This window comes from Ictidomys tridecemlineatus, chromosome 4, assembly GCF_052094955.1.
Source record: "Ictidomys tridecemlineatus isolate mIctTri1 chromosome 4, mIctTri1.hap1, whole genome shotgun sequence".
NCBI lineage: Eukaryota > Metazoa > Chordata > Mammalia > Rodentia > Sciuridae > Ictidomys > Ictidomys tridecemlineatus.
Genome location: NC_135480.1, coordinates 39,490,852 through 39,516,959, shown reverse-complemented (window position 1 = coordinate 39,516,959; position 26,108 = coordinate 39,490,852). Strand labels below are relative to the sequence as shown.

General features: G+C 32.3%; 1 non-coding gene across 1 annotated transcript; it reads left to right on the top strand.

The window, feature by feature from the left end:
- Positions 1–1,606: 1,606 nt before the first annotated feature.
- On the top strand, positions 1,607–1,713 carry LOC120890083 (U6 spliceosomal RNA). The gene has a single exon (XR_005734343.1). It is a non-coding gene; the product is annotated as a U6 spliceosomal RNA (small nuclear RNA).
- Positions 1,714–26,108: the final 24,395 nt, after the last annotated feature.

The window sequence follows — 26,108 nt, the reverse complement described above, 5'->3', positions numbered from 1 at the left end:
TACAGAAGTGGGAACACTCAACATGAATAATTTTAAGTGGCAGACTATGTAAGTCATACCTTCAGTACTGATACTTTTATTTTGAATCTTTAAACAAATTAAGCCTTAGAATTGCAGTCATATGATAATTATTCATGGTCCATGAATTCCCACTCATTTAAAGATTCAATAGTCCCTTCCTTGATGCAATCATTGGGTTAACAATAATTTGATTTGACCCAGCCACCTAAACATGTTCTTAAGTGTATTCAGTTAGAAGGGAAATTAAAACAATGTTAGATTTGAAATTATGCTAAATATAAAGTAAAATGTGTTTTGAGTTTTCCAAAATCATCTTTTTAAAAAATTAATTTTAAAATATTTATACGCTTTTGATTCAAATAGAAACCTAAATCACTCAAGGGAGGAGTGGGTACATAATGAAAAGAAATTCGATGGATGTATTAAATGTTAAATATTTATCGAAAATATTTTTTGATAAATAATGGCTCCTTTTCTTTTTATATGGTGGACAGACAATGGAAAATTAATGTTAACATGGCAATCATATCAGTCTTAGGAAAACCTGTTAAATATCCAAAGCTATTATAATATTATTTGGATTTAAATTAAACAAAAGTTTTTTATCTAATATCTTTCTGTGCTAATTTCTTTCTACAGACAAGAAAAACCAATAATTTAGAAAATAAGTAAATGCTTTCTCTGGATGGATAGATAATTACATAAATATATAGATAAGGGGATAATTACCCTTTCTCTTTTTTTCCATTACTAAGCCACATAAAAGTGTCCAGGTAGATCAATCTACCTTGTAGCACATGATTTGTAACTGCAGTGTACTATGACACACCAGATATTAAGCTGGTGCATACAAGCAAAAACAATAATGTTGTCATTATGTATGGATATGCAGTTTAATTGGTAATTAAATAGTGACAGTGTCCTTGTCTTATAATGAATAATTTTGAACTTATTAAAAAGGTTAATTAAGCAAGTGTTAAAAATGTAGGAGTAATTACAAATTAATAGCAATAAAGTATGTAATTTATAAACAAGAAAGACGAGAAACATGGAAAAAGTTCATCAATCTATAACAAAGGAAAAAAATACAACACAAAATAACATAAATAATAACACTGATAAATGAAAAAATTATAGATTTGCTTACTGTGTGTATAAACTTTGAAAAATAAACATTTCTACATGACCAATATGTTTTAACAGGCATTTACAAGAAGAATAAGGCATATGTAAGACATAACCTAGGCTGAGATATTGATTCTTGTCTTGACACTAATTGGCTCTGTGGCCTTCAACAATTTACTTATGTCAATATAAGTAAACAATTTACTTATCTCAACTTTAATTTTATTTAATTTACTTATCTCAGTCTTTAATTTTAACTGAAGTTTGTAGATTGAGGAAAAAAGCTTTTTTTCACAGTTTTTCCACTAATCTCAATAAATTAAACTACTAATTCAATCTATTTATTTATACAAATATATGTATATATATATTCAAGAAATCTCTTTAGAAACATATTTGAACCTTTAAGAATCCTACAGTACATATCACAGTGCTTTCCGTTTAAAGATTAGTGTCATATGTGTTCACTTTCCCAACACATATACTAAAATTGGAACAATGCAGAGATTATTAGGATGGCTGCTGCATAAGGATGACACACTAATTCTAGAAGTGTTCCATACTTTGAAAATCTGTGACATCTTAAATAAATGACCTAATGATGCATCTTAGGACCTTAGAAAAACAAGAACAAATTAATACCAAGAACAGTAGAAGAAAGAAATAATAAAGATCAGTGCTGAATTTAATGAACTACATATACACATACTCACGCACAGACATACCCACCCACAAAGATCAATGAAAGAAAAGAGTTGGTTATTTGAAAAAATAACCGAAATTCATAAACACTTAGTCAAACCAAAATTGAGAGAAGACCCAAGAGAAAAAAATTAGAGATGAATAAAGGGTTATGATAAAATTTAGAGAATCACTAGGGACTACATTAAAACATGAGAAATTATACTTCATTTATGTATGATTCATCATAGTGCATTCAACTGTCATTATAACTAATTCAACAAATTAGAAAATCCTCAGAAAATATATATTCCAAAGAATTGGAAAATCTAGAAGAAATATATAAATGTCCAGATACATACAACCTACAAAATGAATCAAGAGGATATAAAACAATTTAAACAGACCAATAAAAAGTAATGGTATTAAAACAGTAATAAGGTACAATAGGATGTTTAATATTTGTACACATTATGTTCCAGAACAAACTAATTAGCATATCCACCACCTCAAATATTTAATATTTGTGTGTCATGACAATATTTAAGTCCTCTCTTTTAACTATTTTGAGATACATAATACATTATTATTAACTAAAGTCACCTCCATGTTATATATGTGCGTTATGTGTGTATACACACACAATATTTTATATTAAAAGTATTCTAGCTTCCAAAACGTTGCTATAATTCATGACAATATCACTTCCAAACTGATTTTTTCTATGTCTTTCTATGCTTTTTGAATAACACATTGAGCCAAGGGAACTGAATAGTTACTAGATACCTAGAATTAGTTTTCCCTGTAGAAATAAAAACAATTTACTTTCATCATTGCAAATCTTAGCCGCTTCCTTGGAGACTGAAACTCACCTGTAGTAATTTTGAGCATAAAATAATATATTGCACATTCAGAAAGAGTATCAATAACCTTCACAATTCTTATTACTCAGGAAAGTGCTATAATAGGTAAGTGTGAAACCTGCAAAAGTAAAAATTATGTTACCCATATTTATCATTGACTTTTTATCAAGAGATGGAGAAAAGATTGATATCACTTAGGTAATAAACACCATACTTTTACAAACTGGCTATTTACATATACAAAGTTTCATTTAGATTTTTCTGCCAAGTTAAAAACATATTCAGGGAGATTTGTAACTTGCAGTTTATTTTTTCCTAATTAGTATGCTAATTCTCTTTGGCAATTTTCTCTTTAAATATCAATATGAGACTACACCATTATAAGCAAAGGTGCAGCTTTTTAATGCAAGTTTTAAGTAATTAAGGAAAAAATTGATTCAGAAGTAAGGTTCTCTGAAGATGAAAATAAATGAGAGCCTAACAAAATATGAACTGCATTATTTTATAATTCTCCTTAGAAATACTGTGTGGAAAAGCCTAGAAATGTAATTCTCAGCACCTTTTTTCTGAGTGCTTCTTATTTATCAGTGTTAAGGTCTGAATTAATCAATACAAATAATATGTTATAGATTATAGATTTAAAAATATAGATTATAAAATAGTAAGTATACCCATGGTGACTCTTTCTTTATGGTTTCCATGTGAAGCTGTTATATAAACTGTTTTTAAGAATCATTAAAAAAAATGTTTTTCTGTGCTTCATATATCTGCAAATGTACTCGAACTCAGGATGTGTAACCACAAGTGTGCTCAACCTCATTGCCCCGTGAGCACAGAGAACATTTAACATACTGTTTCATATTTCTGAGCCTCATATTTTAAGATGATATTATAAGAAAATGGAATTTCCAATGGCAAGGGATAGTATTTACTATGGCCAGATTGTATGCTCTGCCAAAATTAATACGATGAAACCTGAATCTCCATTGTGATGGTGTTTGGGAGTGAAAACTTTCAGAGGTAATTATATTTAGATGAGGTGTTAAGGGTGAAGCCCTCTTTTGCTTTCTTTCTATCATATGAGGATACAGAAAGATATTGGCCATCTACAAGCAAGATGGGCTGGCACCTAGATCTTGGACTTCCCCGCCTCTAGAATTATGGGAAAATGTGTAATATTTTGGCCACCCTGTCTACAATATTTTGCCATATAAGACAAAACTAATACATTGTTCTCCCATATCTATTCCACCAAAATATATTTTTATTTGAAGTAGAATGAGATACAGATTTGGTTACAAGTCAGATGCCCACATTTATTACCTCGATACTCCAAATTTTTCCTGGTCCCATCTGTTTCTGTTACTGGATCATTGCCAATATTATTGTGTTAAAGTAGCCATTATATTGGTTCATCCAAAACTAGAAAATTAAAAATTCTCATAATTAATTTTCACACCATTTCTTTCTCAAAAATATTTTTTATCATTAATTAATAACTTGCTGCAAGGACAATAATCTTAACTATGGTATGTAAATTTAAGATATGTCAAATAATTACTAGTCTGTAGTTTAATGGATGTAACAGTATATAGAACAACATAGGAATAAAATAATTAAATATGTTATTCTCAAATTATATATTAAGTTAATACAATACTGACCTATTCTCTAAATAAAATATAAACAAAAAAAGGGCTTGAGATGTGACTCAGTGATTCTGTGGTTAAACACCCCTGGGTTTAATCCCCAATACCAAAAAAAAAAAAAAAAGCAATAACAACAACAAAAAACACTACCTTATTTTACAGAAATGTGTTTTGGTTCTTAGAGCACTATTTAGTGCCTAAAAATGAAAATAAAATGAACATTTTTCTGTTAATAAAGTAGTTTTTTAAAAATCTTTTTAAACATCAAGTTGTATTTATAATATCTGTCTTTTTTTTTTTTTTGAGCCCCAAAGCTAAAATCACTTAAAGTGATTTTTCCTTGTTCTCTCCAAGGTCAAAGATACAGCAGCATATCAGTTATGGGTTTGGTTGTTCAGCAACCATCAACATCCAGACACCTGCAGCTGCCTGAATACATAAGTTCCAAGAATAACAACCCCCAGATAATTTGTTAGGACAGACAATGAAGACAAAAAGAGAAATTGCTACTGGAGTATCCAATGGGTAAAATGTCATTCAAGTATTAAAAGTCAAAGTTATAATAAAATCTCTCATTTCATCTTTCCTTTCTCTCTCTTCCTATCTTTAATCACCATCATTATTATGGTTGTTAATATTGATATTATTATTATGTTTTTGAAGACATATATATTAATTAAATCTTTAAGAAAGAGAAATTTATCAGTATTCAACCCGATAAGTGGTTGTGTGCTAAAGAAGCATGGTTGGTCTTCTTCTCTACTACATTAGGAAAAATCTAGCATGATGAGCTTCTCTTTTCTTTTTTCTTTTGTTGTTATTGTTTTTGTACCTGGGATTGAACCCAGGGTAATTTTACCACTTGCTAAGGATCTCACTAAGTTGCTGAGACTGGCTTTGAACTTGTGATCCTTCGGCCTTCCTCAGCCTCCCAAATTGCTAGGATTATAGATGAGTACCATCACACCTGGGTTAGCTCTTCATATCATTAGGATCCATAAGGATTTAAAAAAAAGACTTCTCAAATCATTAACTAACTTTTGTTTAAATGATTTTTATATTTACAGAAATAATTTATTCAGCTTTTAAATTTGTCATCATTCAATTATTTTATTTCTTAGGCACTTGGCATTTTATTGGGGTCACTTTCCAAGTGGGGAAAAGGTGGAATACAACTACTTGAATTTAAAAATCAACAACAGTGTATGTTATATATCTATAATAGAGTAAAATGCCATCATTAATATGAGCAGATAATAATGTATGCTGTTATCCTTTGTGTCTTCCAAAAATCATTGGCTCTAATTTTAGTGTGGACTAAGTATGTTTATCAAGGAACTGTCTCTGGATCACCAACTATAGAAGCAGAATTGGGCAGACAGCTGTAATGGAACTAATTACATAAAGAAATCTAAACAGGAAGTGTGCAGTCTGCCTGATTTACCATTGGGCTGAAATGGTCAGGCCTTTATATTTCTACCTATATGACTTGTTGGATTTATGTTACACCCAGAAAGATATAATTAACCAAGTCTCAATATCTATAAGGACTGAGAGCTGAAGGTAGTTATCTGAATCCACACCCTGCAACTGAGACAATCTATATTTCCATGAAGAGGAATATGGGTTGTGAATGTATGTTGCCTATTGTATATAGTTTCCAAAATTCTCTGCAGTTTCCATTTTGTCAGCCACTATGATGCCATATTCCACAATATTCACTATTTCTCAAGGTAAATTATTGACTTTATTTTGTATATATAAATATATATACATGTATAATTTTGTATATAATATGCATATACATTTATATATATATGTATATCTACTTATGTGTTCACAACTAATTAGTTGATTTTTTAAAATCATAATGCCACTTAAAAATCTAATTAATTAAGCATTAATTTCTTAGATCATAAAAGTAAATAAGAAAATCACATTAAAATTGTATACAGGGCTGGGGTTAAGGCTCAGTGGTAGAATGCTTGCTCAACATGTGTGAGGCACTGGGTTTGATCCTCAGCAACCACATAAAATAATAAACAAATAAATGTATTGTGACCATCTACAACTAAACATTTTTTTTAAAAAAAGATTAAATACAATTAATTAATTCTCACCATTTGCTCAAGGGATATTCTATAAAGTCACCTCAAACACTGTGTTAATCTATTCTTGATGATTGCTCCTTGGGGTAAACCCAGTGTTAGATTTTACTGATCCTCCAGTCATGACATTTCCATAAACTCATCAATACACATAAGCATTTTTTTCTTTGGTACTGGGGATTAAACTCAGGGGCACCTAATTTTGTATTTTCATTAGAGCCAGAGTCTCACTGAATTGCTTTTGCCTGGCTATTGCTGAGGCTGGCTTTGAACTCACGATCCTCCATCTCAGCCTTCTAAGCCACTGAGAATATAGGCGTGCGCCACCACACCCAGCCTACACAAGCATATTTTATACATGCTTCCACTAAAATACTCCATATTTAATATGGTCACTTCCTTAACATGGAATTCATTGACAACAGCCCTATAATTCTTGCCTAAGTGAAGCTTAGCTAGCATTGGATAAATCCTTTTCCTTAAGACACATTTCAGTTCACTTGAGAGCTGAGAACACTTAAAAAAGTATGCAGGCTTAGAGGGGGTTTTAAAAAGAAATCATCAAAAATCAAAACAAGTAGAAAATATTAACACAAAATGAACCATTACAAGACATTTATATGCAGGAGAGAGTTAAAACAGGAAGGCAGAACATCTCCTTGTTGAGCTTCACCTGGGAATGCACATGTCACCTGACCTGAGGTTTTTGCCTCTGTGCTCATTTCCACTAACAACTCTGAAATCACTGTGGGTATTGATTTGAAGTTTCCAAATAAATTTTAATGAGTTGGCACATGTATAAATGCATAACCCATGAATAAAGATTGACTATACAAGTAAAAATATTAAGTCCAGAAACTTCAATTCTGAAATTAAAGCTTCAAATGTAATTTCTTGTTTGAGTACTGAAAGAATAAATCTCAAAATGATACTATTTATATACTTTATTGATCACTATTAATGCATATAATTCTTTTTCAAAATACTTTAGAAAATTTTATTTCATATTTAAAGTTCTTAGACAATGATATCATTATTTCAGAAAGATAGAATTGCTAACACTATAAAGGTGTAATTTTTCTTGAAGGTAAGATAGAAAATTAAATTTTGCTATACTCACCATTGTGAGCCAAGAACAGAAATTTTTACTGTATTTTACTACTACTACTAAGGTGGAGTAGAATTTGGTAATCATTATAGCTATTATTTATTGAAAATTTATGATCCTTTGGATATAGTGTATTTCCACTTCCACATAGATCATTTATTTCTATTTTATAGAGGCAATTGAGGCACTGAGATTAAAAATTTTCCATGATTTCACAGACAGGCTGACATTATGGCATTATAATATACAACTTGATTATATTCTAATACATTTAAAATATTATTTCCATATATGAGGATACATCACAAGAAACATTATTGCTTGAAAGCTAGAAGGCAGAAATCAAAGCCAATGATTGCTCATTAGCCAAATTTTCAGTAACTCCAACCTTCTTATATTCTCCTTTACCATCTTGACTTAAGACCAGGTGTGTCTTTATTTTGATGATGAGGACATCAGCTTTTCTTGTAGATTTCCACACTATCAAGGTGCAGGTAGCAAGAATGACACATGTTTTAATAACCCAAGGTTAAATAACTAGGAGGAGACCCAGGTTTGATTCCAGGTTTTTTTTTTCCCCAGCACTACATTTTCTAGTTTCTTTTTAATGTATGTGAAATTCTATAACAGAGTTGGGAGAAAATGCTAATTTAAGGAATAAATGATCTTCATTCCTTTTAATTTTATCTTTTCTTTGTTCGACCTGTAATATGAAAGTGATCATCTGGGAAGATAAGGATTAATTCCAGAACCTAAAAATGGAAGAAAGGAAACAGGATTAAATCTGGAATCCATCGGATTTCATGAGTTAAAGCACCATAATACCACTGGACCATACATCTCAGCTTTTACTTATTTTATTTATTTGCGGGCAATGGGCATTGAATCCAGGGTGCTTAAGCACTAAGCAACATCCCCAGATCTTTTTTATATTTTATTTTGAGACAGGGTCTCACTAGGTTGCTTAGGACCTTGCAAAATTTGAATTTGGCTGACTTTGAATTTAGGATCTTCCTGCCTCCCTCTCCGGAGGGAATTGCAGGGGTGGGCCACTGCACCAGGCTTATCTCCAGATTTTGTAAAAGAAAGAAATAAGCTTTTGTCTTGCAAAAATTATTGCTATTTTGGATATTTGTTACCTGTAATTGCTGTTAATCATTGGACAACATGTTTTCTACACCCTGTTTCCTCCTCCTATAGAATGGAGAAAATGATGTTACCTTCTACATAGTTAGGATTAAAATAGAAAATGCAGGTTTCTAGGGCCCGTTGTGATTTCATCGAGTTATAATTCACTTGCACAAGCTAGTCTCATGGACTAGAATGTACATCTTTTATTTTGAGCCTTTCTTCTCCCCAACTTTCTGATGGACCTCTGAAACCTTTCCCAATTTCTCCAAGAACACTTAGAGACACCTGCATCTATAGTTTCAAAATATCTCACACAAACTTTGTGTGTCTTGGCAGTTTCTGAACAATTCTGTAATTGTGGATTACAATTAATTGTGTGTGTTGAATCATCTTTAAAGCAGTCGATAACAAAAAAAAAAAAAAAAGAAAAAAGAAATTGCAGGTAAAATATGTAGCACATCTCCTGACTCTTGGTACCAACAAGAACATGTGCTATACCAAAACAAGAAAGCAAATTTAGAATTCCTTTCAAACAGGCAATCCAACAACAACAACAACAACAAAAGAAATGGAGAGAAAAATCCCTTCATTTCATCTTACTTTTGAGAAAATTATCCTAAAATATTGATAACTTGAGTAAAGCAACCGAGTCAGAATTAAACGTATTTTTACACAGTAAACCTTTAAAAGTGCTATGCTGCTCTTCAAGCATGAGCTGCACATTTAAAAAGTTCAAACAAATATGATGAGAATCTGAACCAAAGAAATTAGTATGGAAAATAGGAAAAAATTTTTGCCTAAAATGGGTGAAAACTTAAATCTATCTTTGTCATTAAATATGCCATTTTGTGTAAATATTGCTTTATTAAAATATTTATTTGTAAAAAATTATGCAGTGATTTATTTGAGTAAAGAATTTGTTCTAGATTTTAAATATAATACAAGGTCTGTGATTACAATTCAGTGTTAGTATGTCTGCCTTGCTCTGATCCCCTGTACTATAAAGGAAAAAAAATGACATTATGAACAAACATACAAACAAAAAGTTGAGTTTGCCTAATTAATGAGTTAGATTTTATAAAGAAAAAATTCATGACACTTCTCAGATATTTTATCAGAAAGATGGTCTGACATACCATCTTTTGCCATAAGAGATGAGAGTAAAAGTTATTTAAATGAATATGGAATTTTATTTAAAAGAAAAATGTATTCTAAAATTTTATTTATTTCTCTTTCCTGTTATGATAAATCAAAAATGAATGGCAATGTATCTCTATATGACGTGATATTTACGAAAATAAGAAATTAAGTTTATAATTTTTTCTTCCATCAAACAAAACACTTTTAATTGAAAATTCAAAGTGAGCTTTCTCTCTTAACAGATTACTTATTATTGCTAAGAGTCTCTCACTTCTTGTTAAATTAAAAATAAAATTTTCCTCTGATGTCAGTGAGCACTCAATAGTTTTTAAAATAACATATGCCCATTAATAATGGATCAGAATCTGGGATGTACCATAATACATATAAAATTTAATAACTAATTAAGTAATGTATGATGCAGGGACAGAATAAAAAGCGTTTTGAAGATCACAGACCTGAAGAGTTTAATGCTGCCTGACTGAAGATCTGAAAGGACACCACTTTATGTTACTATTGCTTAGTGGACCATATTTGTTCTGTAGGAACTCTTTTATGTCTTGATTTATTCTCTTTACCTTGTATAAAACCTCTGTAACCAGCATGTCAGTAGATAATAGCTTCAGTTCCCTCTGCTCTGCCTGGTAGTATAGAAACTAATAGATTCAGTAAAATCTTACTTTTTGCAATTTCCCTCTTGAATTCAGTCAGTCTCTAAGGGCATGTAGCCATAAGTCAAAACCACTCAGTAATCCCTCAGCATAAGAGTTTCCATCAACTTGGTTTCAACATAAGAGTTTCCATCAACTTGGTTATAACTGCTGCAATGAAAAAAAATAAAAAGCTCTATATTGATATATTGGGAGGAAAAAATATGTCTCTCTCTATATATACTGGTTTTATTTTACACAAGTTGCTGCAGATTAGTGAGCTCTTATATGGTCAGCAAATTTATTTATTTATTTTTTTATAAATGCTGCCAGATGTCACGGCCTTATCAATATTTCATTGTCACTAAAGAACATACCCACAAGGTTTTTTTATTGCTGTGTTTTATTGGCTCAGCAAAGACACCCTATTTCTTTTTTGTTAATCTTAATAGTTAATGACATATATATCAAGATGATAGATTGAATATTCATAATATACCCTAGGAGGAGGTATGGAAAAAGGATTATAGTTGGTAAATTTAAAAAAAAATGGGAAATTTACACAGTGCACAAATCTAAAACATGCACATCCTGAATATGGCTTCAGAAGCACCTGAAAGCAACTGGCATAGAGATACCATTTCATGAAAACATACATCATTCCCCCTGGATGTTTGTTTGTGCACAATGGATAATTTGATAGTAATTAGAGGAGAAGGGCAGTTCTTTGAAAAATAATAATATTATAGGCCTTAAATACTAGGTAGTATGAATTTTTATGACAGCCAGAGAGGCTGGGGCAGAAATGAGGAGGGTTTGAGACTTGGAATAGATATGTTGGCAGGTTACTTATAACATCTGAAGGTCATGACGAATTTTGCGGTAAGAAGAAAGGACACACAAGGTTGAATCCTTGATTTTCCTGAGGAAGAACATTTACCAATATAAGATGGAGCAGGGTTAAGTAAAGAGAGCAAAGTAGCTGGAGAAGGGCATGGGATCTCTCCTCACAGGAAAACTGAAAGACCTTGACCTTCCTAACTAGTGTGGTAAATGCGGAGTTCTTTGAAAATAATAGGTAAGGTGGACCATGTGAATTGGATATTGTATTTCAAATTAATCTAGAACTGGAGCAATCCAGGGAGGAGGGAACAATGCCCCAGTCCTAAGCATTTTAATTCATTAGTAAGTAAATGAGAGCAAATAATTGGCATAGCTAATAAAATCCAGGCGGAAATTTATTAGCTGTCAAACAATTCAGAGAATGAAAGAACTAATAAAGACTGAAAACATCCTCTGATGAAGACCATTAGAAAACGTTCTAGAAAAGAAAGTACAAAGCAACAAAAATTTCAAATGCAAAACTGGTGAGGCAGCCCAGTGTGGTGGTGCACACCTGTAATCCCAACAGCTCAGGAGGCTGAGGCAGGAGTATTGAGAGTTAAAAGCCAGGGTCAGCAATTTAGTGAGGCCCTAAACAACTCAGTGAGACCTTGTCTCTAAATAAAATATAAGAATGGTTGGGTATGTAGCTCAATGGTTAAGCACCCCTGGGTTCAATTCACAATACCAAAAAAAAAAAAAAATGATAAGGCATATGTCGAAAGGTCTTCCATTAACCAAGCTGGTTAAGAAACTTCAGGAAGTACTCAGGTGAATTGGAATTGAAATACTAACAATACTAAGTATATCTCCTGTGAGCCCTGATATATTATCTGTATAATAAATACTGAGTAGTCTGCATTAGGAAAGTGGACTCAACCACTCTAGGAAATCCTTCTGTTTTAATTAGAAAGCTCCAGGAAAAAGAAAGATCAAATTTGTTTTATTGTTATGAGTTCATATCATCACTTATGCTTTAAAAATCAATATTTTCATATTGGCTATTGTGAATTATGCTGCAAAAAAATGGTATACATGCATCTCTAAAGTATGCTGAGCTTTTGGAGGAAAACTCATAGTCAAATTATAATATATCTCTTTATTTTTTTAATAATATAAACAAAATTACCATTGCTTTTTCTTCAAAAACTTGGCAGCATTGCAAAGTGAATTCATACAGTTCTGGGCTGTTATTTGGGGAGTTTTTTTTTTAAAGATATAATCTCATGACTAGTTAATATTCTGTTCAAGTTTTCTATCTCATGTTTCAATTTTGATAATTGAATTATGTCCAGAAACATCCATTTCTTCTGTTTTTTTTCAGTTTTTTTAGAATATAATGTTCAAACTAGTCCTTAATAGGTTTTTATATTCCTGTGGTGTTAGTTATGTCTACTTTTATGTCTCTAAATGTATTTATTAGGGTCCTTTCAGTTTTCTTGGTTAGTCTAGTTAAAAATTAGTTGACTCTATTAAAGATTTCAAAAAAAATTTTGTTTGTTGATCTTTTATAATTTTGTCTACTTTATAATTTTGATCTCTGCTACTTCATGCCTTCTAGTAACTTTAGATTTGGTTCAATCTCCCTTTTGTATTGCCTTGAATTACATGGTTAGGCAATTTATTTGGATTTCTTTCTCTTTTTCTTTTACATTCATGTAGGTGTTTAATGATTTTACATCCCTCTTCGTACTAATTTTCCTTTGATTTATCCATCATTAAAGAACATGTTGCTTAATCAGACAGTGGCACACATCTATAACCCCAGTGGCTCAAGAGGGTGAGGCAGGAGGATTACAAATTCAAAACCTGCCTCAGCAACTTTGCAAGGCAGTAAGCAACTTAGTGAAACTTTGTCTCAAAATTAAAATAATAAATAAATAAATGATTAAAGCACTGGGGATGTGGCTCAGTGGTTAAATTCTTCTGGGTCAAATCTCTGATTAAAAAAAACCAAAAACCTATAATAACAAAATGTTGATTAAGTTCCATGAACGTTCCTTTCATTGATTTGTAGTTTCATTTCATTGTAATCAGAGAAGATACATGCTGATACCAATGCTTTTGAATTTGTTGAGAACATTTTGTGACCTAATATCTGATCCAACCTGGAGAATGTCTCATGTGCTAATGAAAGAAATATATATTCTTAAGCTTCTGGATGAAGTGTCCTATAAATGTCTGTTTGGTCCATTTGGTCTATCATATTTTAACTCTGGGTTTTATTGACTTTTTGCCTGGATTTTATGTTCATTGATAAAAATGGGCCTTTAGATCCCTATTATAGTATTGTAGTCTCTTTCTTTAGGTCTAATAATGTTTGCTTTAAATTCAGCTTGGAATTTAAATCAGCATAAAAATGACTATGTTTAGAAATGTTAAAAAGATTTGGTGAATTGATTCCTTATGCATTATGTAGTGATCACCTTTGTCTCTTTTTGTTTTCAACCTAAAATCTATTTAATCTAAAGTAAGTTTAACTACTCCTATTAGCTTTTGGTTTCTATTTACATGGAATATCTTTTTCCACCCCTTCACTTGCAGTCTGTACATCTTTAATGGTGAAATGAGTTTTGAGAATATTATTTGGTCTTGCTTTGTATCCATTCAGTCAGTCTCAATCTGTCATTTGGGAAATTTAATTAATTTACTTTCAAGGTTATTAATGATATTGAAAATCTTACTTCTGCAATTTGTTAATTTTTTCCTGGGTATTTTCTAATATTTTGGGGGTAGTATTTCTTATTATCACCAACAATGCAAACACTTAGCACAAAGTGTTGCAGACAGCAGCACTCAATATACATTTGACAAATGAATGAGTAGATTTAGCATATAAATTCATAGAATAAAAACATTATACATAAGAATGAAAATATGATATTTGAACCTCAAATTAATATTCAAATTAGAGGAATGAGAAAGTGAAGTATAAAACAAGATTGGCTTACCTTATAATTTTATATGTATGCTTAAGCAGATGTGATTATTATTTTCAAGTTTCTTAATGGGAAAATCAAAGAAATGTTAAAGAAAATCTGTGTGCTTTTAGAAAAGGTTTTCTTCAGCATTTTATTCCATTTTTTAAAATCTGGCATATTTATATGGTAAAAGTGCATGATAAAATTTTCTAGAATTCCTTGCCTCTTAATTTAATTTTTGAATATGGTAATTCACAGAGACTAAGATCATGCAACCAACAAGTATTGATGGTGGTAATTTTAATTTTATCTATTTATATAGTCAAAATAATCATCACTAAGGATGAAAAACAGATACTATATAAAAAATATATTGGCTGAAAAAGAAAAAAATATTCTGGGGTCTAGTTCTCATTTGCTCTCTGCCAATTTTTTGCAAAATTATATAATAGGAATTTGAATAATTGGTCTATATTTCTCTACCATTTCTTTACTTGCTATATTCATTGCACATATTACCCCAATAATAAAGTAGGAAAATGAATACAAGAAGAGAAAACTAAAAGAATCTGAAAATCTGACAGTTTAATCAAATGGATGCACAATATTTTTACTTTAAATACGATTTTGATTGGAAGTTACTGTTACAATTAATACAATTCAGAAGTTATTGATTTGCTGTGTAAATGGTTTATTTGTTCTCTGATCAATAATTCAGAATAATTTCCCTAAGTAACCAATTTCCCATCACTATAAAATCTATGGACCAGAGAAAGAAACCTGAAAATATGTGGAAGATTTCCATTACAATGATTAAGAAAGTAATGTAATACCAATCCTATGATACCATATATTATGTGTTTAGTATATCCGAAGGACTTCAAATAATTTTAAAAATTTCATCTTTTAAACAAGATTAAAGAAGATTGTCATTTATATAATAAAGGCATTTTAAATTGGTAGGAATTTGGGATCTGATCACTAGGAAAATACATAGATAAGTCAGAGAGTTATGGACTGAAATTTAAACTTGATAGACTGACTTAAGAACCCAGTCTTATAAGGACTACAAACAAGGTAAGAAAGACAGCAAAAAGTTAGAGGATAGAAGAGAAAAATAAATTCCTTAGTGAATTTTGCTCTCCTCTTTAAAAAAGAAAATCACAGAATCTCTTTCACAGTATAATTATAAATCTTAGCTTCCTGGAAATATTATAATAAATTTCTCCTGCCCTTTAAGCATGTGTGCACTATTCCAAAAGCATATATTACTCTTTTATTTTGTTCATTACAATGCTGCTACCCTTTTGTTTAACAGAAGCGGAGTATGTGTAGGAGTGTCATTGGACTTCTAAATGTTAAATCCGGTACTTAAATCAGAAACATAGACATAGGTATCTAAGTAAAGGTTGCATTACCATATTAAGAAATAGCTAAAGCAAATGTTATCAGTAGAGTAAATAAAGGTAAGATAGAATTTGAAATGTGGAATTCTACTCAGATGAGTAAAGAAAAGTGAAAAACAGTAAAAAATAATAAATGGAATTTCAATAATTGGTGATTTTCCTTTTTAGAGTTTACTGATTACTTTTTGCAACATTGTGTTCTTTAATGTACCTGATTTGTTTGCATTTTATGAATTAAGAAAATTAAATCTGACATTGATTTGCTCATGGGAAGGCAAAAATAATCTATGGTATCAGGCTTTTGAATACAGATGTTTTGATAATTCCAATATGGTTTTATTCAACAAACATGATTTAATATGCACCCCTTCCAAAACATTATATAAATCATGGTAGTAGATGATAGCAATACTAATTGATACAGAGCCTTGTGAGCTCACAATCGAATAAATCGTTCCATGTAAATGAATCATTTGGTTCATACATGATAAATGTTAAAATTGAGGTGAAAAACATATGGAAAAGTAAGAGATATATAAGAATTCTGGGTATATGAGGAGAGACCTCTTGAAGAATATAAATGTCAATGGGTGTGTAAAAATGTGTTAGTTATATGAAGGTGAAGACATATTTTAGGTAGGAGGAACAACTCTGCACAAAGAGCCAGAGGCAAGAATGAGGAACAAAGCTTTGGAGTATAGCCTGAAAGGCAATGATACTAAAAGAACCTTGGGCTTGGGAGCACAATCAAAGTTGAGACTGAAAAGGTAGATAAGGGACAAAATGGTCTAGGCTTTGAATGACAGACTGAGGATTTTGAAATTGACATTTCGCCCATAGCTGACCCTAGGCTTACTTTTTCTAAAACTGAATGACAATAGATGTAAAAGAGAATCAGGATAGACTTATTTGGACTCACTTTACAATGTTCAACTGCTAGCAAGAGTTTGATGGTTTCACAACACAACCTTCCTTAGCTTCAATACATGGTGACAAGGATTTGAGCAAGAATATTCTAATATTGCTAAATTTAAATTTCTCTAGTGAATTTTGGGGAAAAATATTATGATCAAGTGAAGAATAAGAAACTTGTTGAGTGAATAATAAAATTCTGAAAATCATCTTTCTTGGATGTATTTTAAAAAGTTCATGTACAGCTGGGGTTATAGCTTAGTGGCAGAGCATTTGCCTATCATGTGTGAGGCACTGGGTTCGATGCTTAGTACCACATAAAAATAAACAAATAAAATGAAGACATTCTGTCCACCTAGAGCCACAAATTTTGTTTTCTAAAAATGTTCATCTAGGTAAAATTAATTGTTGCTAATTATGTAATAGATGTTGGTAGTGCAACTAATAATTATTAATAATTCAGAACTTACATGGCTGCTAAAATGAAAACACAGTACGTATCCTACTCACATGTGTCATACCCTATAATAATCTGAGCATAGTCAGCCATGATCTTTATGTCAAAATCAGAAAATATGTTGGGAAAGATGCTTATTTTAATCTTAATCCTTACTTCCTTGTCATTTCACAATATAATTCAGAAGTAGAAAGGAACTGAATGTTGAATGGAAACCTAATGTTTTCAAATACAGTTTGAATTCTCTGTTGTCTTAATTTAGTAAACATGTATACCATCCCCATTTCCATATTCTGTTGAGTGCAAGGAAGTCACATTTTCTGCCTACGTGCAGTATATTACACTAAGGTACAACTCATCCCATGTCAACTTAGAATTCTTCCAACCTCAGAGAATAAGTGTTATCTTAACAAGCTTTCACTCCTTTTTGCTTACACAGTTCTGGAGATGAAAAACATAGTTTCCAATTCCTAATTTTTGCATTCATAAAAACATTGCCACATTTTCCATTTATATAAATAAATGCATGTCTCTTTGATTATGATTTTAATCACTTGGCATATTTCGAGTACACTTCAGATTACTCTCATTGTCAATGATTATATCAGAAGAAAAAATATTCAAAAAGATAAGAAATGAGAATTATCTTGTTAGCTTTTTAATCCATGTATCCTAACCACATATGTTGTAGTGAGAGAGAGTTCTTGTGTTATTATTCTGAATTCAGTTTGAACAGGGTTGTACAGCCAAGAGATAATCAGCAAAATTTTAATTAGTGAACATTACAATGTCTAATTACAGAACAGTTTAATGTTTTATTTTTTAATTGTAAATGGACACAATTTCTTTATTTTATTGTTATGTGGTGCTGAGTATGGAACCCAGGGCCTTGAACGTGCGAAATGAGCGATCTACTGCTAAGCCACAACCCCAGCCCCAAATTACAGAAAAATTTTAAAATTTGCTTTCCTGAATACTTCCTTCACACAAAGAAAATACACCAAAAGTCAGTGCCTATTTTCACCATTCTCTGCTTCAGTTTATTATGTGTTGTAAGTATACAAAAATACCCTAGATTTCTTATTTGTTTTGTATTGATGTGTATTTTTAAATTAATCCATACAAAATTTCATTGCAAAACATCTTAGAAATTTTGTCCCCTGATGCCAAGTAAGGTGTGTGAAATGAACAGTTGGGAATCAGTTCAATGTTTTTGTTTTGTTTTGTTTTTGAGAGAGAGAGAGAGAGAGAGAGAGAGAGAGAGAGAGAGAGAATTTTTTTAATATTTATTTTTTAGTTTTCGGTGGACACAACATCTTTGTTTGTATGTGGTGCTGAGGATCCAACCCCGGCTGCATGTATGCCAGGCGAGCGCGCTACCGCTAGAGCCACATCCCCAGCCCCATGTTCTTTTGTTTTTGATGAAAATAACTTTTCTTCCTCCTCATGACTAAACTTTAGACAAAATTCTTCCTGACTCTAAAACCTTGACCATTTCTTAGAAAATAGATTTCAGGAAAACTGGTAATTTACAATTCTTTATCTGCCTTTTAATGGAATTAGTTTTAGAAGCTTCTTAACAGTGTTAAGTGGGAGGATGTCTTTTCCGAGGACATGAAGACTATCTCTGAAATATAACTTTCAAGGAAGAGTTCACCCTTATGCTCTATGTTTTCTGGTCAGGTAGAACCCTAATTTTGGTGACTCATTGAAGTTGTAAAACCAAATCATTTCACCAAGATATTAAAAGTTTACTTTTCCTTTGGGTAAAGCCAATTAGCAAATACAGATGACCTAGGTTTTCTCTATCACCCCAGGGTGATAGAATACACTGGCCATTTGTTTAAGTGGAATTGAATTAGTTTGAGCTCCAGTCTTTCTCCTCTATTGCATTTGCCTTAAATAAATCTTTTTTGCCTATTTTGCCATTCTTGCTTTGACAGTTTCTTCCCAATATCACAGAAGTAGACAAAAAGCAACTACATTTCCCAGAAATCTCACCAGTAGGGTTCTAATTAAATTATACCAATGAAAATCACTCACAGAGGATTTGCAATGCTGAATCAAGGCCATTGGTCTTTCAGGCTGCAGCAGTCACTGGGGCTTATCAGACTTCAATAGCCATTCCTATGTATGTTGCTGACCTCAATGTGGACAACATACTGTGATTGCTCCTTCTTGTCTGGGGCTGTAGAAATACTTTCTAATTCTCTGAGGGCTTCTAATTAACATCTTGGTAACTATTTTTAACCAGTTCAACAACAGTGTGTTGACTTTGAAAGCACCCAATTTTTTGTGTTTATCCTCTTTTTTCCTGTGAATATTGGAGCCCTATTTTTTTTTCTTTTGAAACCCTGTGTATACAAAAAATAAGAGAAATAGTTCCGTGTGTGTGTGTGTATGTGTGTTTGTGTGTGTATGTTTTTTCTAATTAGAGTCCACTTAAAGAAGCACATCACTAAGTTAGTAAAAATGGGAGAACTGATTCTAGAAAAAGAAATACACAAGAATATTTTTTATTTTGTACAAACCCTGAGACATATTCCCTGTGTGTGTCTGGAGATAGCACCAATTTTTGTCCACACTGGATAAAATTATATAAACCAAATTCTACCTGTGATGTCTTCATATCATAATACAACAAAACCAAGAACTGAATGTATCAGAGCTTTTTGTTATTGTTGTTTTTTGCCATTTCCTTTTTAGAAAATTTCAACATTTTCTAATAAATCTTGTCAAAAATATTTTGTTTCAGCTATGTTAGCTCTCTGAAATCTGCTTGGCAAAAGAGTCGCTTCAGTATCCCATATTCAATTATTTTTTCCTTTCTAACTGATGATTCCATCTTTTCTAATTCTGTTGCTCCCTAATGTGGTAAAACTGAAAGGGTAAAGTTTCTAAGCTGGAAAGCTTGAATTAAAATTAGGTCTTATTAAGTTCCTCTGTTACACCCAGATTCCTGAGATAGTTAAGACAACGCCCTACTGGCCATTTAGCCTAGGGCCCTGTGCAGTTTGTCACAGGGCCCAAACCAATCAGTTTGAATGTGTACCCCCCCCCCTTAGGAATGACCAATCACCCCCGCCCGACCTGTTCCGGCCAATGAATGTGCCAATCACGTCTCAGAGTTGTTGTTCAATTTTCCTGTGCCTCATGATGATTTGTTCTGATGTATGCAAAGCCCACCGCCCTCTCCAGAAAGTGTACTTAAGCTCTGCTTGACCTCAGCTCTGGACTCCGGGCTGCTCTCCCTTCTTGAGTGAGCACGGAGCCTCAGCGCGCTGGAATGGATCACCAATAAATCCCCTTTTACCAATTGCATGGAGCCAGTCTCTTGTGTGGTCTCTTTCTCCAACGTTCCGCCAGACCCTTACAAAACATGTTGGAAGAGGAAGGTAAAATCTACCCAACTGTCACTTAAAAGAACTTAAAGAGCTAATGTCACATGTTCAGAATTCAAATTGTGGATATTTCATCAGATCTTCCAAATTATATTGACTTATGTTAAGACTAATATGAAATCATTTTCCTCACTTAAGTTGTAATTGATTAATTTGCATAAATAAGGAGTTACCTATATAATTTTTTAAAGAAAATTTCTATATTTTATCCTAAAATGTAGTAAGAACTTTATAGTTCTTACTATAGTACTAAGAAGTCAAACATATTTCAAGTCTACCATGAATAAATACTTTTTATAATTGTCATTTTCAAAGTTAAGGTTCTGGTTTTAGTAACTTAATACTAACAGAGGTTATTATGACTCATTTTAAAGTTCATGACCCTTTATTGTACATTTTGCTTCTTGAACTATAAATTCTAATTCTGCATTTCACTTTCTCATGTAATTTATTTACTTCTGGGGCTGGGGATGTTGCTCAAGCGGTAGCGCACGCTCGCCTGGCGTGCGCTGGGCGCTGGGTTTAATCCTCAACACCACATAAAAATTAAAAATATATATAGAGAGATGTTGTGTCCACCGAAAACTAAAAAAATAAATATTAAAAAATTCTCTCTTTAAAAAAATTATTTACTTCTGATTTAATATTGTGAAAAAAAAAAGAAAAGGGGAGGCTAAATTTAGTAGAAAGAAGAGACATTTAATCAATTCCAAGTATTTCAAAGGAAGAAATTATTCATCTACTAAGGAATATGATGAAAAGCTCTTGTTTTGCATCTAAATATCCTCTTTGGCTGTTAATGAAGGTAGCCTAACAGTGCAAACATGAAGTAAAGCAATTGTTTTTAAAAAATAGAAAGAATTCACAGAAGAGATCATCTAAAGTTACTTACACTGCACATAATTTTTTAAAAGAAAAGGACAAAAATATTTTTCTCAAATTTTAGCACTTTTATTCTCACCATAGAAACATAATAATTAAACACATGTAATCTATCAAATTCACTTTTAATTCCAAACTCTCTCAACAGTAGAGTTTATTTATTTTCATAACCTAACAAAAATACCACCTTTGTTGTGAAAAAAAAATGAATAAGTCTGACTTAAAATATATACTTTGACCTAAATATATTATCTATTTACACCTTTTTTGTTTATAGGATCATTTAAAGTAGCAACAGCAACAATGAAACTTGCCAAAATGCCTGAAAATACATACTAAGATTAGACCTGTGGTTTTTCATTGGAAATTTCTAAAGAATGTATAAATCAATACAGATTTCTTTCATTATACTACATGTCAATCAGATTCACATAGATGAACATTTGAAAACATCAGATCAAAGATCTACATAATTCCAAGAAATATACATTGTGTTTAATTTCAAAATTGCTAATTAAATTATTAATGGAAATATACATTTGTTTGAAATGATAAGAGAGCTGGTCTCTTAAAAGAGAGAAAAATTACTAAATTTTTCTGAGGCAGAGCACATTGAGAGTATGTGATTACATTGGAGATGGGAAAGTCCTTTGCTTCCTAGGCTAGTGTCCCTTGTGCACCTGAGAAAACATTCTATTTATAATAAGATAGTTTGCAAGGAGCTAAGTAAGACATGATGCTTAATTAAAATAGTACATAATGAAGATAATTTAATTAGAAATTAGATTTAAAGTGTGAACAACACTTTTTAAAAAACAATGTTAATCCATACTTTATAAGTACATCTGTATACTTGTACATACACAGAGTAAGGACTTTGGGGACAAATAAAGCATTGTACATTCTGTCTCTTCTGTATTTCTCCATTCACTTAAATAAATATGCTTGGAAAATAATTTAGTTTTCTCTGCCTTGATTTACTTGCCATGAAGAAGGAATGGGAATCAGATATACCTAGGGTTTGACTATTAAAATTGATGAAAGGATGCAGAAATCTGCCAGAATTTGATATTATCGTGTTCCACAAAAGGAAGTTTAGAAACATTTCAGAAGAACCTTTTAAACTAGTCATCTTACCTTAATCTCTGGAAGGTCATTTTCACAAGTTTTTCCGTATTTTATGTTTGATACATTTTAGTATATAATCACTCCTATTTCTGATTTTATGGAATCAAAGTAAATTTGCAAAGGTACATAATCAAAAACTGCATTCATTCATTTGGGAGAAAGTGACTGCACCCCAGGTCAAATCACATATATAATGACAAATGACCTTTCTAAACTAATGAATGCATTTGGAAGTAGAGCTAAAGTCATGGCGTAACAGCACATTATAATTAGCTATCAATATTTTAAGATATAGATAACTTGGTCCAATACAGGTCTCATGTACACAAACATTTAGAGGCTAACTTATGAGGAATATAAATTTTTATAAATGTCACCAGCTAGTTTATACCAAAAAAGCATTTATAAGCAAGTCAAACAATTGAACTACTACATTTTTGTCTTTTTAATATATTTATTATAAGAATACAAGAAGAGTCAAAAGCAGTTTATAATTGACAGCAAATGAAACAAATGTCAGGATTTTGTTTGGCTATAGAATCTTTCTTTGTGAAAAGTGACACAGAGAATACAGTATCTTCATTATAGTTATGCCCTCTTGATCAGCCAGGCAATTTAGATCACGGTGCTCAGAGAAAGCTAATCCTTCATTTGAGCCATGCTTTCTTTCATGCATATAATAAGGATTATGGAGAAACTAAAATAGGCCAGCTACTGTGATCTTTAATTCTCTGATAGTGCAGAGGTCTTACTCCACAAATTTAGTTTAGAATCTCCTCAAGTTTGGGGGGGGGGACTCAGCCCACCCAACATCTTGTTCATCTAAAATTCTATTTTCAATTGCAAGAAAAATTTGGGGAAGAGGGCAGGCCACACATACACAGTTTTACATGGCATGTAGCCTGGTCTCTGCTTGAATTATTTCACAGTAGATGGCCACATGGAGATAGTAGCAATTCTCAAATTCTGAATCATATTGTGTTTAACTAATTCAATTTATCTCTGAAAATAATTTAAACATGTTTTACAGTTAAAAATGTTCATGATGATCACTCAAAAGATGCCAAATACACAGAGATGCTAAATGGAGTGAAGAACATTGGCAATAACTTGAGTATAGGTCTTGATTGGAGAAAGTTTTCGCTCTATGGATATAGTTAAATGTAGTGTAACAGATTCTCCTTTGAAAATATAGTAACTTCTCATTCAACCAACTGTGCTTCAACATGCTTAGTCAAAAACAAGCATTTACAAAGAATTTTATTCCATTTATAAGAGACTCCCTTTGTAGAGTTTGCATGTAGTCTATTTCTGAATTCCAGCTGTTTTCATTGAACAATCCTGTAACTTGTGAAACAGAAGAATCTAAAGGTCCCATTTACTTATCATTAAAGCTTGTCCCTTCCTAAGATCACATGGAGGCTCTGTGCTTCCCCAATCTCATTTTTGTGTTAAATTGGTTTTTATGAGCTACCTTTAGATTCATGTATAGTTGCAAGAAATAATACTGAGATAGAGAAGGATCGGCGATCACACTCCAGAGTAGGAAAGGGGCAATAAATATTAGAGGACAAGTATAAGAATAGCCATTTTTAACAGGCTCCACCATGTTAAAAATAGTTCCCATTTCTCAGACAGGGTGTAAACTTTCCATCTAGAGGAAAGCAGTGGCATAATTCATAATTCAGCCTGTGCCCACCCTGGGATAATTGAAATAAAACCAGTCAACAGGAGTTTATCAACTTCTTACATGCTTTTAAAAGAAAGAATATTATAAGACTTAAAGGGCGTGCTGCCTAGTGTTCTGAGTCTTTCTCTTACTTTTCTTTTAAATAAAATTCCTGCTCTCTTGCTTAGCTCTGCATTGGCAGTGTTCAGTCTTTGACTCCATGGAGCATGAACCCTATCCTGACCCCTGCAGGTAACACCATGAGGAAGAAAATTCAAAGTTAAATACACAGTGTCAACTTTTGCTTCTTATCAACTCTGGGAATTAAAATTGATTGACTAACATTGAGATATATTATTTTCTTTTTCCTTCTTTTTTTTCCTTTTTGGAGAATTATCATCGTTGTATAAGCCATAGAAGTGAATACTTAATTTGAGGCATTGTCAATGAAATTAAAGAAATAAGTTAATTATAGGAAGAAAAAGTACTGAGATCCCTGGAGAGGCTCTTCATTATGAGATCCCTGCATTATTTTTCTATGATTACAAATGACTACAGACTGGATGACTTTAAAAAAAAAAATTATTCTACAGTTAAATGGTTTTTTTTTTAAGCTGAACATGAGCAGGCTGTCACCTCTTCCTGAAAGCTGTAGAAGGGTCTGTTTCCTTGTCCTGTAATAGGAAAAAGAAACATCAAATAACTAGGTAGAGGAGACATGATCATCAGTATATTCTATTAAAAGGAAAAATAAATTTGTTGATGCATTTTGATTTGAGTAAATCGCTAATTCTCCATTTTGTAGCATTTAAAAAAATCTTTAAAATTACATTAGTATTTAGATTATTAAGACCTAATAATAAGAAAAAATATTTTATTTATGTATTGAAAAAAAAGAAGGAAGATATTTTACTGCTTTGCTCCTGTTATGCTCAAATTCAGGACCCCCAAAATATCACCAGAGACCAAGATCGATGTAAGCAGCAAAGAGGTGTTTATTTCGAGCTAGCTCAGTCCTCTGCATGCATACAGCAACTGGTTTCACTGAGGCTTTGCAGCAGTTTTATACACTCTTTGGGGAAGGCAGGGACTTCACATATATCATAGCATCTCTTAGCAAATCATCACACACTGCTGGAAAATCATAAAACAACTCTAAAACATGATTAGCACAATCACTGGGGGGAACAAGTTGGGTAAGGGTGATTGGTTAGTACAAAAGGGGGATTCGTTTGAATTGATTGGTTTAAGCCAAGAGGGGTGTACATGCTGAACTACATGGTTTCCCAACACATTATCAACCACCATAAACTACTGGGAGGGTCATCTGGCATCCCATGTATTTCCCTGTCTCATGCTGATTGGTGGCTGCTAGGGGGTTGCTATGGATCCCCATCTAGCTGGACTGAGTTAGGGACCCTGGAGCAGCAGATCTCTCCTGTTATTTGTAGATAAACAACTTAGCAGGTTGGGGATGTACCTAGGAGTGCTCTGTGGGTCTTTCCAAGGACAAAGGTCATGTCCCTTCCTTGGACAGGCTTTACTCTGAGGTAGAGGCTGGTTTTTCATTCTCAGAGAAGAAACACAGGGAACTCCTGTCCCAGAGACTTTGATTCTGCCCAGCAGAGGAAACAGGGAGTTTTTAGAAAGATGACTCAGAGGCTGCATTCCACTTTTGTTCTCTGTCTGGGGTTGTAATTCACTTACTAATTTGAGAGATAGTAATTTCTTAAATCTTCTGGTGCCACCACCAAATCTGAATTATCTCCTCCCCATTTTGTCCTTGTGCCCAAGGACAGATAACTGCCTAGGACAGGAAAGAAAGGTCATCCTGCTTCCCCTGAGATTAGGGAATGGGAGAGATTAGGGAGGTGGAGAAAGAAGAAGAGAAAGAAACATGTGCCTTTTAAAAATAAGTCAGAGTGGCAGAGGGGCAACCAAGCATAAAGTGAAGCACTGTTACATTTTCCCCAC